The sequence below is a fragment of the Peromyscus californicus genome, unplaced genomic scaffold (genome assembly GCF_007827085.1).
Source record: "Peromyscus californicus insignis strain IS unplaced genomic scaffold, ASM782708v3 Scaffold_23__1_contigs__length_62951481, whole genome shotgun sequence".
Lineage (NCBI taxonomy): Eukaryota > Metazoa > Chordata > Mammalia > Rodentia > Cricetidae > Peromyscus > Peromyscus californicus.
In genome coordinates, this window is record NW_026294534.1 from 39584856 (window position 1) to 39598994 (window position 14139).

At 41.4% G+C, this 14139-nt stretch overlaps 1 protein-coding gene across 1 annotated transcript in view; it reads right to left on the minus strand.

Annotated features, from left to right (window-relative positions):
* Tenm3 (teneurin transmembrane protein 3) overlaps positions 1-14139 on the minus strand; it is a 2633929-nt gene that overhangs the window by 457140 nt on the left and 2162650 nt on the right.

Consider the following 14139-nt stretch of genomic DNA (forward strand, 5'->3'; position numbering starts at 1 on the left):
AAGCATGTTATTATTATTTTTTTTTCACCTTCTTAAATCATAGGAACAAATTGGGAGATTCTTGCAGCTGGAACTTCATGAAATGCAGTGAATAGTTTATTCATTTTTTTTAACAAAGACTTTTGCTTCAGAGGGCAATTTTCATGTGTTAAGGACCTAAATGCCTTGAACTACGGAAAGAGCTGGTCCCCCCTCACGCCCCCCTCCTTAAAAAGTGCTTATTTTCTTCCCTCGCATGTGAACTTAATCAGTTCTACCCTGGTATTTAAGGCAATTTGAGTGGCTAATTTGATGGGGGCACTTTTTTCTTTTTTCCTTTCTTTCTTTTCTTTCTTTCTTTTTTTGTTTAAACTGCTGATAGCGAGAATATGTTAGAAGGAACAGAGCAAATTGTGTTTCTTTGCTTAGCAACTGTCTTTTTTTCTGAATTTGCTGAACTGACATCGGAGAGGGCTCAGGGTCCGCCGCTATCTGGAAGAGGGAACGATGTCCAGGGCTAATCCGCCTTCTGTGGTCCTCTTTTGTCCTTAGTGTGTCTCATTTTGTCCCTCATTTTAACCTGAAGGTTCCCGGGAGCTCCGTCTTCAATCCTCAGTGGTTTGCCCCGCCCCAATCCCACTTTCCTAAATCTACTCTTTATCCCACTGATTCCATAATCAACTTGAAACAGACTCCTGGTCCTCTCTTTGCTTCTGACTCCATAGGGCTGTGACTTCCATTCAGGTGTTTTCTTCCATGTAGATTTCCCATGCAGAAGAGGCTCTTGCCCCTTCTTTACTGTGGACTCTCATTAGATGCGTCCCACAGCTCCTTCATGTGCTTCTGGTGTGGCGTCTGCTAGCCTCTGATTCTCCCACATCAGCGCCGCTTACATCGAAGTTGCCCGCAAGCCTTCCTTCTTCCAGCTTACCAAGACAGCTAGCTCCCAAGCCTCTCACCCTCAGCCTCTGCCTTCCATCCAGATACTCAAAGTGGGGCCAAACTCTGGGCTGGGCTGGTCACACCATCCACTGTATTTGTTTACAAATATTTGGAATACTCTCCAAGCCATGTCTTCACCCAGATTCCATGCCCCACTGCATGGATGACCAGTGAGGGCTTTCCTCAAATGGGGTTCCATATTTCTCTACTTTCGAATTGAACTAGGCCATTCAAAGGAGTTATTAATATTTCATATTGTTCAAAAAGAGTCTCCATTTTCCCATCATTTTTTCCTTTATCGTGACTTTATTTTTTAATGTACTATTTTTCACTGACTTTCTGATTCACTACTCCGTTATTCCCTTACCAATTCTTCTAATAGTTCTTAATAAAACCTGAATTTCCTTATCGTAGCTTTCCTTTTAGCTCACTATGAAAAAATAACTTAAGCTAATGTGACAGAGACTATAAGAAAATGTATGAGTTTCCTTATTTTTATTATTCTAACAAGACAGAAATTATTTTAAGTAAATATTTACTGAATGCCTTCCATGAGTGCTGAGGACCCAGGAGTGAATAAAAAATGTTACTGCTCAAATGGAGCCTCCATTTGGTTAATGAAATAGTAACATGCTTTCCAGTGCGATTGTTCAATAGAAATTATAGGAGGTTATATGTGGACTAGGCTCCTACACCAGGCCCCCAAAGGGTCACACATGCTAGGGTTTAGAGCAAAAAATGTGGGATTATCCTTTTAACTGTCTGAGAAAGAGATGCATGCAAGTTCGCCAAAGGAGCCAGTTTCAATCAATATGGTAACCATGGACTCATTGCTTTTCTTACAAAAACTAACCTGAAAGAAACTGCTGGCTGACCAGATTCTCTTTCTGTTCTCACCTTACCGGAAGCACAATTTCCAAATGATTGGTCATTGCTCTTTGCTTGTTTTTTTTTTTTTTTTTTTTTTTTTAAAACAAAACAGCTCTTCTCTGTTTATAAAAACCAACCTGTCTGCTGAGCCTATTAAAATACCAACTCTGTGTTACAGTGTGATCAGTGGCCTAATTCCGGAATCTTAAGAAAAAGACATCAAATGACCTTAATGATCTTTCAGTTACACTGTTATAATTTCATCCTTTGACACATTGAGTAAATATGTCTGAAGTTCAACACAAATTTCCTTTCTAAACTAGCATTTGGCTCTTTGGAGGAAAGGCTATACAGACTCTCAAAATTAAATGGTCATCCATTTTTAACTGACCAGAAAATATAGTTCAAGCATTTCCAGTAATAGACACTCAGAATTCCAAGGCATTGCAGAACTTCCACATTGCATCCTAAGTTGATATCTGTTTTGAAATTAGCATTCTTAACGAAGGGGATCAGCAAAACCATACCCCAAAGTGTGGTCCTTTGACATGCTGCACAATTCACTTTCAATTTTCATGATCCAATTTTGTGTTCTTATAAATGAGTTACTCATGTAGTTCTCTGATATGGTAACATGAGTGTATTGTCACAGAAGTGACACTGTAACATTGATTAAATGTTAAGATATTGGCATTAGAAGCCGGGCGGTGGTGGCGCACGCCTTTAATCCCAGCACTCGGGAGGCAGAGCCAGGCGGATCTCTGTGAGTTCGAGGCCAGCCTGGTCTCCAAAGCGAGTTCCAGGGGCGCAAAGCTACACAGAGAAACCCTGTCTCGAAAAACCAAAAAAAAAAAAAAAAAAAAAAAAAAAAAGATATTGGCATTAGAGGTAGCGTTAGTTTTGTTCTGTGGCACTGGGAACCAACCTAGGCCTTGGCTATCGTAGGGAAGTACCACAACCCTGAGCTACTTGCTTCTCGGCCTCACTGCTTAATGTCGTCTTATTTGTCTGTTTCTCTTTTAGTAGGTAGAGTGGTCTTGAACTTTTCTTCCATTTTAGGGATGAAGGGTTTTGCTGTACTATACAGGCTCAGCTGTCCTTGAACCTGTGATCCTGTGTCTCAGCTTTGTGTATGCTGACCCTACAATAGTACACCACCAATGTCCGACCAGTACTCTAACATGATAGGTCACTTATAACACCAGATAACTAAGTTTTGTTTGCAAAGCAATTCTAAGTTGCCGAGATGAATCAAGATAAATCAAATATAATATCAAAGACAGAGGCAATCTGATATTAGGCACTCATAACAACGCAAAGTTCTCTGTATCTATCATGCCACTTTTGTATATAGCTCAAACTCTTTGAGGATTTAATCTACACTGTAATGCTTACAACTACAGACACGTTTCTGATGGAAGTCAATGAGTTCAATATGATTTCAAAAGGCAGTTTTGTGGGTTATCTCCTCTACTCAAGGCTGAGAATGAGAAGATTAAGAACTGTAACTGCTTGAGAAGTGCTAGACGGTTGACATCTTTTGACAGTGACTTTTGGTGTCTCACACAGGAGAAGGTCATTGTGCACAGGCGCCACATAAAGAACTTCATAAATGGGGCAGGAGGTGCTGCCTTTGGGAAATAAAGCATTGCAAAGCAAGTTAACCAAAAACATGCTTTTTAAATTGATACGAGACCAACAGCATACTGACATTTGGACACAGTCAATTTCCATTACCTCCTTGAGAAAAGCAGGCCAGTTTAAAAAAAAATTATAGTACTTTGGAAATCACAACTGGACTTAAAACATCTGCATAACTAGGTTATTTGTTATTTCTCAATACAGATGTCCTGACAGAATGGATACGCTTGATTTTCTAACGGTACACATGTGATGATGTGAAGGCAATATACATTGGGTAGATGCTACACTTTGAATTTTGATCTTTTGATGGGCTAGTGACTTGTGGAATAATGCTTCTTGTGATTCTGGGAAGTGACGGTGAGCCACAGCTCCTTATAGTCACAGATGTAAGGAAGCGGCACTACTGTGCACTGTGCTATGAAGTTCGGTGGGTTTAATGTACTTGGGGTATTATAGCGTATGATATTTTGGGTTCACACTGGTCTGTTGGGATGCAATGCACCAGCAGCGAATGAGTATCTGGTCCTTGAAAGATGTAACTCAATAAATGAATAAATGAATGGGCAAGCAGTTGCAGCTTTATGGACACTGACAGGTCCACTCTGACATCAACTGTAGCTTCAGTATTTAGAGATTTATTTTATTATTTATGGTGGGTGTGTCTATGTGTATATGTGCACATGCATGCAGGAGACCAGAGACACCAGAAGACAGCATCAGATCTTCTGGAGCTGGAGTTACATGATGCCGGGAGCTGCCTCCATGTGGGTGTTGGGAACTAAACTCCAGTCTTCTACAAGAGCAGCAAATGCTCCTAACCACTAAGCTGTTTCCCCAGCACTCAGATATAGGATTTAAACACACTTTGAACCTGACAGAAAACTGAACTTAATAAAAACATGTTCATAATAATGATAGTAATAATAAATCCCCAAGTACCAACTTTAAAAAATTCTACACCTAGAAACTAACCTGATTTTTAATTGGAGTTTATGTAGATTTCAAACTCTTGATGCCAATGATTCTAATTTTTGACCTATCATCGGCATTCTAAAATCAAATGTACTTCTAAAATTCTAAGAGCTGAGATAAAAAATGAACATGTAAACCCCAAAGAGAAGAACCTGCTGGTCAAAGTCACTCCCATGTTCGGTAAGAACCAAATAGTCTCAAGTGTTACCGTAAAGACTTTGAGTACAGACTCCCTGCCCACTCACGGTCTAGTTGAAAAACTTACCCTGAAAGAGTAAGTAGATTTGGGAGAAACACTAACTTATCACCCTAACATTTTAGACTAAAGACTTCAATTAAGTCATTCATACACAACAGCAAGAAATGTTCACCTTTTTGTTACAAGTCACATTTCCTTAATAAGTTACTATTTATGAATTATTACCAGTTATGTTAATCAAACAGTAAACATAACTTCCTGTATTGTGTACATTTCGAAGTATTTCTTTTTATTGAATAGATGAACAGCAATTGAACACCAGAGGAAATCAATCGCTATTGTTCCTTTTAGAGAAAATTATATTTTCTGAGGCAAACTTGTAAACCCAAGAATTGAAATAATTAAGTATAAAAATAAAATCATATTATGGTAACTTTCTTGGTAATGTCAAGTTTGCGTGTACCACTAATTTGGATTTCCAGTTTCTCACAAGAGAAAGAGAATGGTTCATTGAAAACACAAGTAAATATGAAAGAGAATCCAAGACAAGGGCGTCACTGTAAGTCACAGAAGTGACGCTTGCCGAGAGAATCCCAATGTGGAGAAAAACCAAGGTAGTGAGGCTCAGTGGTTGAGAAGGTCAGCACTATGCACGGTGTTTTCTTTAAACATGACAGTTAACAAAGATAATATTGCATAACAGTTATAAATCTAAAGTCAACTTTTTCTTACTTGCAAGACAAGTCACAGGAACTCAATTTATCGTTCTGTCTGATAGAACAAAGGTCGGAGTTAGAGATACCGTGGTTAAGAGCACTTGTTGTTCATGCAGAGGACCTGCGTTCAGTTTCTAGCTGATGACGATGGCAGTGTTCCCAACCTCAGTACCACTGACATCTCAGAAGGAAAAAAAATGTTTTTCTGAGGCACAACACTGTGGTGTCATGTTTATTAGGCTATCCCTAGCCTCTACATACTAAGTGCCTGCAGTAGCAGTTCATGACAAACATGTTTCCAGATGATAACAAACGTTGCCAAGGGCAAAACTACCCACACTCCATAGGCTACACTGGGGAAAAGTATCCAGTGGCTTCTATCAGCCAGCCACTCTGCAAGAGCCCCAGACTACACTGGGCCATGTACTTAGGGAAACAGTGTTTCAGTTTTGTGTGGAATGTAGCCCTGAAAGGAAGACAATTCTGGTCCGACCTCATAAATCTCAAACACAAGACCACACATGAACAGCTGTTTCCAAACAGCTTAATTGAACTTTCACAAAGCTAAAGAATATTGTAGGGGGAAAAAAGTATTCGTCACTGAACAAGACTAAATCTACAATGCTTCTTATCCAGGTGTGCAAAAGAGCAGGAAAAGAATGAAGAGAAAAGGCCACCAATTGAGAGTGACCCAGACACCAGAGTTATGAGACATGGACATGAAGGGAGGTGTGATAGGGTAGTTTGAATGAGATGTTCCTTTATTACTGGGCAATTGAATACTTGATCCCCAGCCAGTGACACTGTCTGAGTGGGTTTAGAGAGTGTGGCCTTGCTGGAGGAAGAAGGTCACTGGGACTGGGCTTTGAGGTTTCAAAAGGACACTTTCCAGCGCTCCCTCTCTGTTTCCTGTTTGTGGTTGGAGATGTGAGCCCTCAGCTCTCAGCTGCCAACTCCAGTCACCTTGCCTGCCTGTGACCACACTTCGTCGCCATGACAGTGATGGACTCTTATCCCTCTGGAACTGCAAGCCCCAAATAAACGTTTCCGTCTGTAAGTTCCCTAGGTGATGGTGTTTTATCACAGTAATAGAAAAGTAACTAAGGCAGCAAGTCGTATAGCTGTACCCTATATGTTTAAATAGTCAGAGGATTAAAAGAAGAAACTTATAGTCAAATATAGGGGGGATCTACAATATCTAAGATGGAAGAATGGTCAATTAGATATCGCAGAAGGGCGAGGTAGCAAACTCAGGAAGACAAACAGAAACAATAAAGACAAACAGAAACACTAAAACTAATGGGTTGATAAGTCTGTCAATGAACTCGTCATCACTGAGACACAGACTCACTTTAAGAAGTCAGTGTAATGACAGAACCATGAAGGATAAGACAGAAGAGAGGACAGAAAATATCTGAAGAAAAAAAAAACAGTGTAAATATTTCAAATTTGATGAACACTGCAAATGTATAGATCCTAGAACCTCAAGTCCTAGGCAGAAGAAATGTGAAGAAATCTACACCAACGCATTTAATTATTGTCCAACCCAGGAGTACAGAAATACTTTTCAGGACAAAGAAAAGAAAATAGTGTGCTATACTGAGAGCATCTAAATGGAAATACTGTAAGTGTACAGACAGGAGGGCATATATTTTAGAGCATGGGAAGAAAAGAACGTCATTTGCAATTCTATGCCCAATGAAAAGATTTCAAAAATTAAGCTCAAATAAATGCATTTTCATATACACCACAGCTGATCATCAGCGGACCCTCTGACATAAAAAGGGAGAAGAAGCCACCCAAATGAAAAGGAGGCATAGCAACATGGATCTATGCTAAGCAAAGAACAGCACTCGGCAATGTTGAGTATGTGGGGGAATATATATCAGATAATGTTTAAATCTTTGGAAGCTCAATGAAAAACCATAACAATGTATTTCAGGGCTCCTAATGTGTGTGATGGAAATATACTGCAACAACAGCATAAGAGAAGCAAGTGAGAAGCAGAGAAGTGTAAGCTTTTTCTGCTGCACACAAAATGACATAATATTAACGAAAACTGAACTGTTGGAGTCATACACTGTATACTCTACACCTCCAAAATAACAAGGCAAAAAGTTATAGCTCATTAGCCGGGGGAAAAGATCATTGAATTGATAAAAGAAATCAAAATGAAGTAAGAAAGAAGACAGAAGAATAGGGAGAGAGGAATGAAGAAATGGCGGGGCTTTTAAACAAGAGTCAACGTGACAGACAGAAATGTAGCGAAGTCAGTAACCATATTAAACAATATATATATAAAATCTCCACAAAACGTGGAGGTTTTCACATTGGAGTTCAAAAGCAGGATGCAATCTGATGCTGTCCCCAGTTAACACATGCTGTGGGATGTTCTGTATGGCAAATGTGTTGCTGATTAGTCAATAAATAAAACACTGATTGGCCATTGGCTAGGCAGGAAGTGTAGGCGGGACAAGGAGGAGAATAAAGCTGGGAAGTGGAAGGCTGAGTCACAGAGACACTGCCAGCCGCCACGATGAGAAACAGCATGTGAAGATGCCGGTAAGCCACGAGCCACGTGGCAAGGTATAGATTAATGGAAATGGATTAATTTAAGCTGTAAGAACAGTTAGCAAGAAGCCTGCCACGGCCATACAGTTTGTAAGCAATATAAGTCTCTGTGTTTACTTGGTCGGGTCTGAGGGGCTGTGGGACCGGCAGGTGAGAGAGATTTGTCCTCACTGTGGGCCAGGCAGGAAAACTCTAGCTACAAACACATTCTAAGACACTAAGAGGCTAAAAGCAAATCAGTAGACCGGTTAGATGCCCAGCACTGTTAAAAACACACAAAAACGTTAAGAATAAATGGATGTAAAAGGAAAAGCCTAACCTACAGAAATCAAGCACCACATCTGATATAAACGATCTTATCACGACACTCACTAGAACAGGGTCAGGTCAGAGGGAAAAACAAAGCAGGACTACACAGGGCCGTGGACCGGAGCAACGGAGAAGATGTAAAAGAGGATCTGCGCCTGGCCCAGACGGACACCGGGCGTACTGACCACTGCTTTCTTTACGTATGTACCACGCATATAGAGAATGCCTATCACCTGCAAGGCATGGCAAGAAGCGCTTGGGATGGAGACATAGATACGGGACTTCTGCACTTTCACTCTCATACAGGAAAAGCAAGTCAAAGAACAATGACAGAAATAAAAACTGAACAATCGTACGAAATCTTTAAAAAGTTCTGTTACTGAGAGAGAGAGAGAGAGAGAGAGAGAGAGAGAGAGAGAGAGAGAGAGAGAGAGACTAGAGGTGGAGATCTAATTGAGACCAAGGGCCCAAACCAGACTTCTCTGAAATAAACAAATGGAATGAATGAATGAACGAATGAATGTGTAAGTAATTGTCATTTAGGCAAGACCCGCAGGAGAAATCAGATTTAGCCTGAGCTCAAGAATGCAAGTCCCAGTGAAAGGATCGAGGTGGACTAGGGCAGAAGAAGAGAATAACACTCGGGAAACACTGCTCCTGGAAAGGTCTGGAGGACGAGGGCCAAGGGGACCAAGCGAAGGGAGAGACCTGAGGTGAGTGTGGAGGGGCCCCAAGGTGAAAGGCAGGCTGCAAAGGGCAGACTAAGCAGCTTCATCAAGCTCCACCTGTATCCTGTGGCCATTGCAGAGTTGTGATAAGCAAATGATGTCACTGGCAGGCTGTGATTTTAGAAAATCCTCAGTAGGTGGAGTATCGGGGACCGGGGAGAGGAAACAGGAAAGCTTGGTGGCCGAGCCTCATGTTGAAGTCCAGGCAAGGGAAGGAGTCAGCCTGAAATGGGCCTGAAACAGCCGCGTGGATGCAGACAAGGGACCAGGTTGGAGACATGGTCAGCAGTGATGCTGCCTTGACACCAGAGAGAAGAAAAGGAGAGAGTTGGGATGGATGCTGAGATCGACCGCATGACAACTGGACAAAGGGTCTCCTCCGGGTACGAAGTAAAGAGGAGGCCATCCCCAAACACTGCCCAGCACCCTGAGTTTCCTTTTCTTTCATTGGAATCATGCACAGAGCACATAAAATTTGTCCCTTGTAGAAACTAAAACATAAATAAACCAAGAAAAGAATCCCCCCCCCGCCCCCAACATTTTGCTGTTTGGCTTTTCTATGAATCTGTGTTATGTGTGACTATGTGCATAGGTGTGCACATATTTAACATGCACAGTCTTGCAACACATTCCCATAACAAATTGTCAATATGTGAGCAAAGATGGATTCATGCCTTTATTTTAAAAATAATAAATAGGAAGCTTATTGTTTTAAAACTCAAGACTATCCTTCATGTTTTTCACCAAGACAGCAAATACATAAATTTGGATAATGAAATAAATAGGCACAGGGTGCTAAAATAGCTTTGGAAGAGAAGTGAATACGGGGAAATTTTTAATTGGAAAATATATAGAACAGTGCCTTAGGCAGGAAGAAAAATGGCTTAATTCTCATCAAATTGTTAAAAAAAACTCTCAAAAATATTTATAAGCAAATGGAAGTGGAAAATGAAAACAGCCAGAAGAGAGAGAAAACAGATAATAAGGCTTATTTACTAAGTAATGTAAAATGGGAATGTCTTCTTCTATGATTTCAAAAACAATTTAAAGGGTTTTTTGGGGGGGCATGATTGAGTATGTGATTTTTTTTCTGATAAAAATTATAAAAGGAATATTTAATAGACTTCATCCACATGTTGATAGTTACGCACGGCTGCAAAACTGTGGCTGCAGGGGGGCTATAATCGCTACACTTAGAACAAATGACAATCCAACAGACTGAGTCCAATGAAGCCTCCCCAGCTTGGAGACGTTTAGAGGAAAATGTAAATACTATTTCCGCAAGTTTCTGCCTGCTCGGATCAACCAGTACCCATCATCTCTACGCATTCCTACCATGGCTTAAACCATATCTCTCCATACAGAGATGCCACACTTTCCTCACCAGTGCTTCAGCATGAGCCTGGTCCTTAAAATTCTAGTAGTAGTCGCATCTGGACAGAAGGGATGAGCGAAGGACCCATTTATATGTCACAGATGTAGCACCGCGGCATCAAAATGGCCTCAAATGTTCACCAGAGAGACCAAGTTGGATCTTGTTCCACTTGCTTTGTTCTGGTTGAAGGAGGGAGGCCCTTCCATCTTCAAAGGGATAAGTGTTCTGGCTAGACATGTCGGCTGCCGTCAGTCAGACACAAGTTGATAGTAACAACATCCGTTTCACGAAACACTTTACCACACTAAGTATTTTGCTGGTGGCGATTCTGAATTACTTACCAGTTTTACAGAAAAGGAAGTAGAATGAATAGAACTAACCCAAAGTCTCAAATCCAGCCACCGTAGGGACATCCCTGGGGCTCACACTCAAGTACCCTGCTCTCCCTTTTATTTCTTGGCTGTGGATAAACCATAGGAACTGGGCAGCACCAACTCAGAATCTAAACCTTAGGTCCTAAAGAAGAAGACAAGCTGGCCGTCCAGAGGGTTTAAAAACGGCCAGAGCTTGCTCCCTTGCGCATGGCCTTTAAGTCCTGTCTGACGGACCTGGTGACAGTTGGGAAGAGCTTCTGGGACAAAGAGTTGATGTCATTCCCCTAAGTGCTGTATAGACTCCTCTCCGTGAGAGAGGCCAGAAAAGCTCCTGGTGAATTATTAATTTCTATCTTGATTATTTATCGAGTGCTTAAAATATGCCAGGTGCTTTACATGTATGCCCCCACTTAACCCTTGTAATAATGTTGCTAAGTAAGAATTATACACCCCATTTCACATTAGAGAACTAAGGCCCACAGGGATTAATTGACTGGCCCAAGGTCACATAGAAAGCAGTTGATCAGAGTTTGAACCCATTCCTGTTTATTCCAAGTCGCTTTTGTGTGTGTGTTTCTGTGTATATGCATGTGTGTGTGTGTGTGTGTGTGTGTGTGTGTGTATGAGAACATGTATGTGCTGGTGCATGTGTGTTTGTGTGTGTGTGTGCCTCGGGGGTGTGTGTGTGTGTATGTGTGTGTGTGCCTCGGGGGTGTGTGTGTGTGTATGTGTGTGTGTGCCTCAGGGGTGTGTGTGTGTGTATGTGTGTGTGTGCCTGTGTGTGTGTGTATGAGAACATGTATGTGCTGGTGCATGTGTGTATGTGTGTGTGTGCCTCGGGGGTGTGTGTGTGTGTGTATGTGTGTGTGTGCCTGTGTGTGTGAGTGCATATGTGCTGGTGCATGTGTGTTTGTGTGCCCATGTGTGGGTGTGAGTGTGTATGTGCTGGTGCATGTGTGTGTGTGAGTGTGTGTGTGAGTGTGTATGTGCTGGTGTGTGTGTGTGTGTGTGTGTATGTGTGTGTGTGTGTATGTGTGAGTGTGTATGTGCTGGTGCATGTGTGTTTGTGTGTAGAGCGGACCACTTCAGACATTGTTCCCGTGGTACTGTTCACTGTTTTATTTTGAGACAGGGCTCTCACTTGCATGGGACTTATGTGTGTTAGTCTAGCTGGCAGGGACATTCAGGTATTCCCCATCTATCCTGTCCCATCCCCAGGGACAGGATGACAAGCACATATCACCACACTTGGCTTTTTTTGCATAGTTTCTGGGGATCAAACTCTGGTCTTCTTGGGACCACTTTACTGACTGAGTTTTATTCCAAGTCTCCAAATCTGTACCCTTAATCACTAGACTTCACATCAAAATCTTAGAAGAAGAGGAGAATTAACCATTAAAAATTTTTCACTAATAATACAATTACTCAGGGGGCTGAGGTAGGAAAATGTTGAGTTCAAGGTGAGTTTGGTCTATACAGAAATTTCCAGGAAAGGCTTAGCTACATAATGAGGCTCTGTCTAACTAAAAAACATACAAATAAACAAACAATCAATCAATAAAATTCAACAACAGCAAAACAAAACAAACAACAAAAACAAGGAAACAGAAAAGGGGAGGAGAGAGATTAGCAAGAATTTTAACAAACTGTACTGGGCTATCAAGACCCATTGTTAACAATCATGAGGTTGTCATATTAAAAATACCACGATATTTAAATTTGCTGAGATCCCAGTATTGGGAAAACAAAAATGAAAACCAAATGAAACTCAACTGAGGAGTAAGAAAGATAATCCAGGGCCAACAAGACACTTGAATATACTAAAACATTCCCAGGATGCTTCTCCGAGAATAAGAAGAAATGATACTGATGATATTACGTGTTTCAGATGGGGACACGGACCCAACTCCCTTTATTATCTTCCACCCCATGTGGTCTAGTTACCCATAGAGACAGGCTTCTCTCATGGGGGTCACTGCTGTGGAATAACCCTTCTGTACACTATGAATATGTATTACTCTCATTGGTTAATAAAAAGCTGATAGGCTGGTAGCCAGACAGGAAGTATAGGCAGGACAGCCAGACACAGAGGACTCTGGGAGGAGGAAGGGCAGATTCAGGAGAGATGCCAGCCAGTGGCCGAGCAAACAGGACACATAGAAAATGAGGTAACAAGCCATAAGCCACGTGGCAAAGCACAGATAAGACATACGGGTTAACTTAAGTGTACGAGTTAGATAGTAACAAGCCTGAGCTATCGGCCGAGCACTTATAAATAATATTAAGCCTCTGTGTCGGTTATTTGGAACCAGCTCCTGGGACAGGAGAGCTCCAACTATAGGTCATAATGGCAATCTTCCTTGTAAACCTGTGCTTCCCTTAGTGACCATGAGGGAGCAGGCTCCTGTGAGACAGACTCCAAACCCTGTAGTCCTGGAACTCCCTCCACTGAATGTCAATAACTGGGGCAGGAGTGGACCTGTGACCTAATTCGTGCCTGTAAGTTCAGTCCGGGGACATCTCCTCATTTCACTGTTGTTACTAATCTGGGAGGTTGTAAACTTGCAGCGTGTTTACATTTCTGGAGAAAGACTGCCTGCCATTGCCGTCTATAAAGAAGAAACAGACCTCAGAGACAGAAATACGATTTAGAAACAGATTCAGAAACAATATGTTCCTACCCTGGATTTTTCAACTAAAAATATCTGTACTGATACAAGTGTGGCGAACGAGAGAGAGCGCAGGAGTTTCAATCATCCAAACCCACGTGTAGAGTCTAGTTCTCACTATTTTCCATTGATGAGACGTGTGGCCACGCGTGGCTACGTAAAGTCTTTAAGGCTTTGTTTCCTGCATTGAATTTTCTAACAAGCATATGATAATAACTTTATTTCTTATCGAACGTTATCTCATGGAGATCAGATGCGATTAAAATACATTTGAGGTGTTCAGCATGGTGGTTGGCACATGCACACTTGGTAAAAGCCAGCTACTATCACGAAGTCAAGAACTTTGTCCCATGTCCAAGAATAATGTCCACAACCATTAGGCTCTCACCTGAATCATCTGGGAATGCTCAGGGGGTTAAAAATGGATTAGTTATGCGAGCGAGAGCAGAAGGAATCAGACATGCAAAAGGAAACTGGTATTTTCCTAAAATGTCTGAATGGAATTTCAGTTCTGAATTTTTATGAGCTTATTCAGAAACTCTGTCACTGAATGAGGTGGAAAGTACAGTTCCCACACCAATAATTTCAGAAAGGATTTCATGTATAACATTATCCAAATATTTACGTCTTGGTTGTAGAAAGCAGTAGGCAAACACTGGAAGGGCTTTCAAAGGCAGCAATAAAACTGGTTAAGAGGTTCTAGGTGGAAAGAGCCGTGTTAGGTTTATTTTAGTAACAACCGGGTGGACACCTGATAACTACCCACAAGTACTTGGAGAATAAAGGCTAAC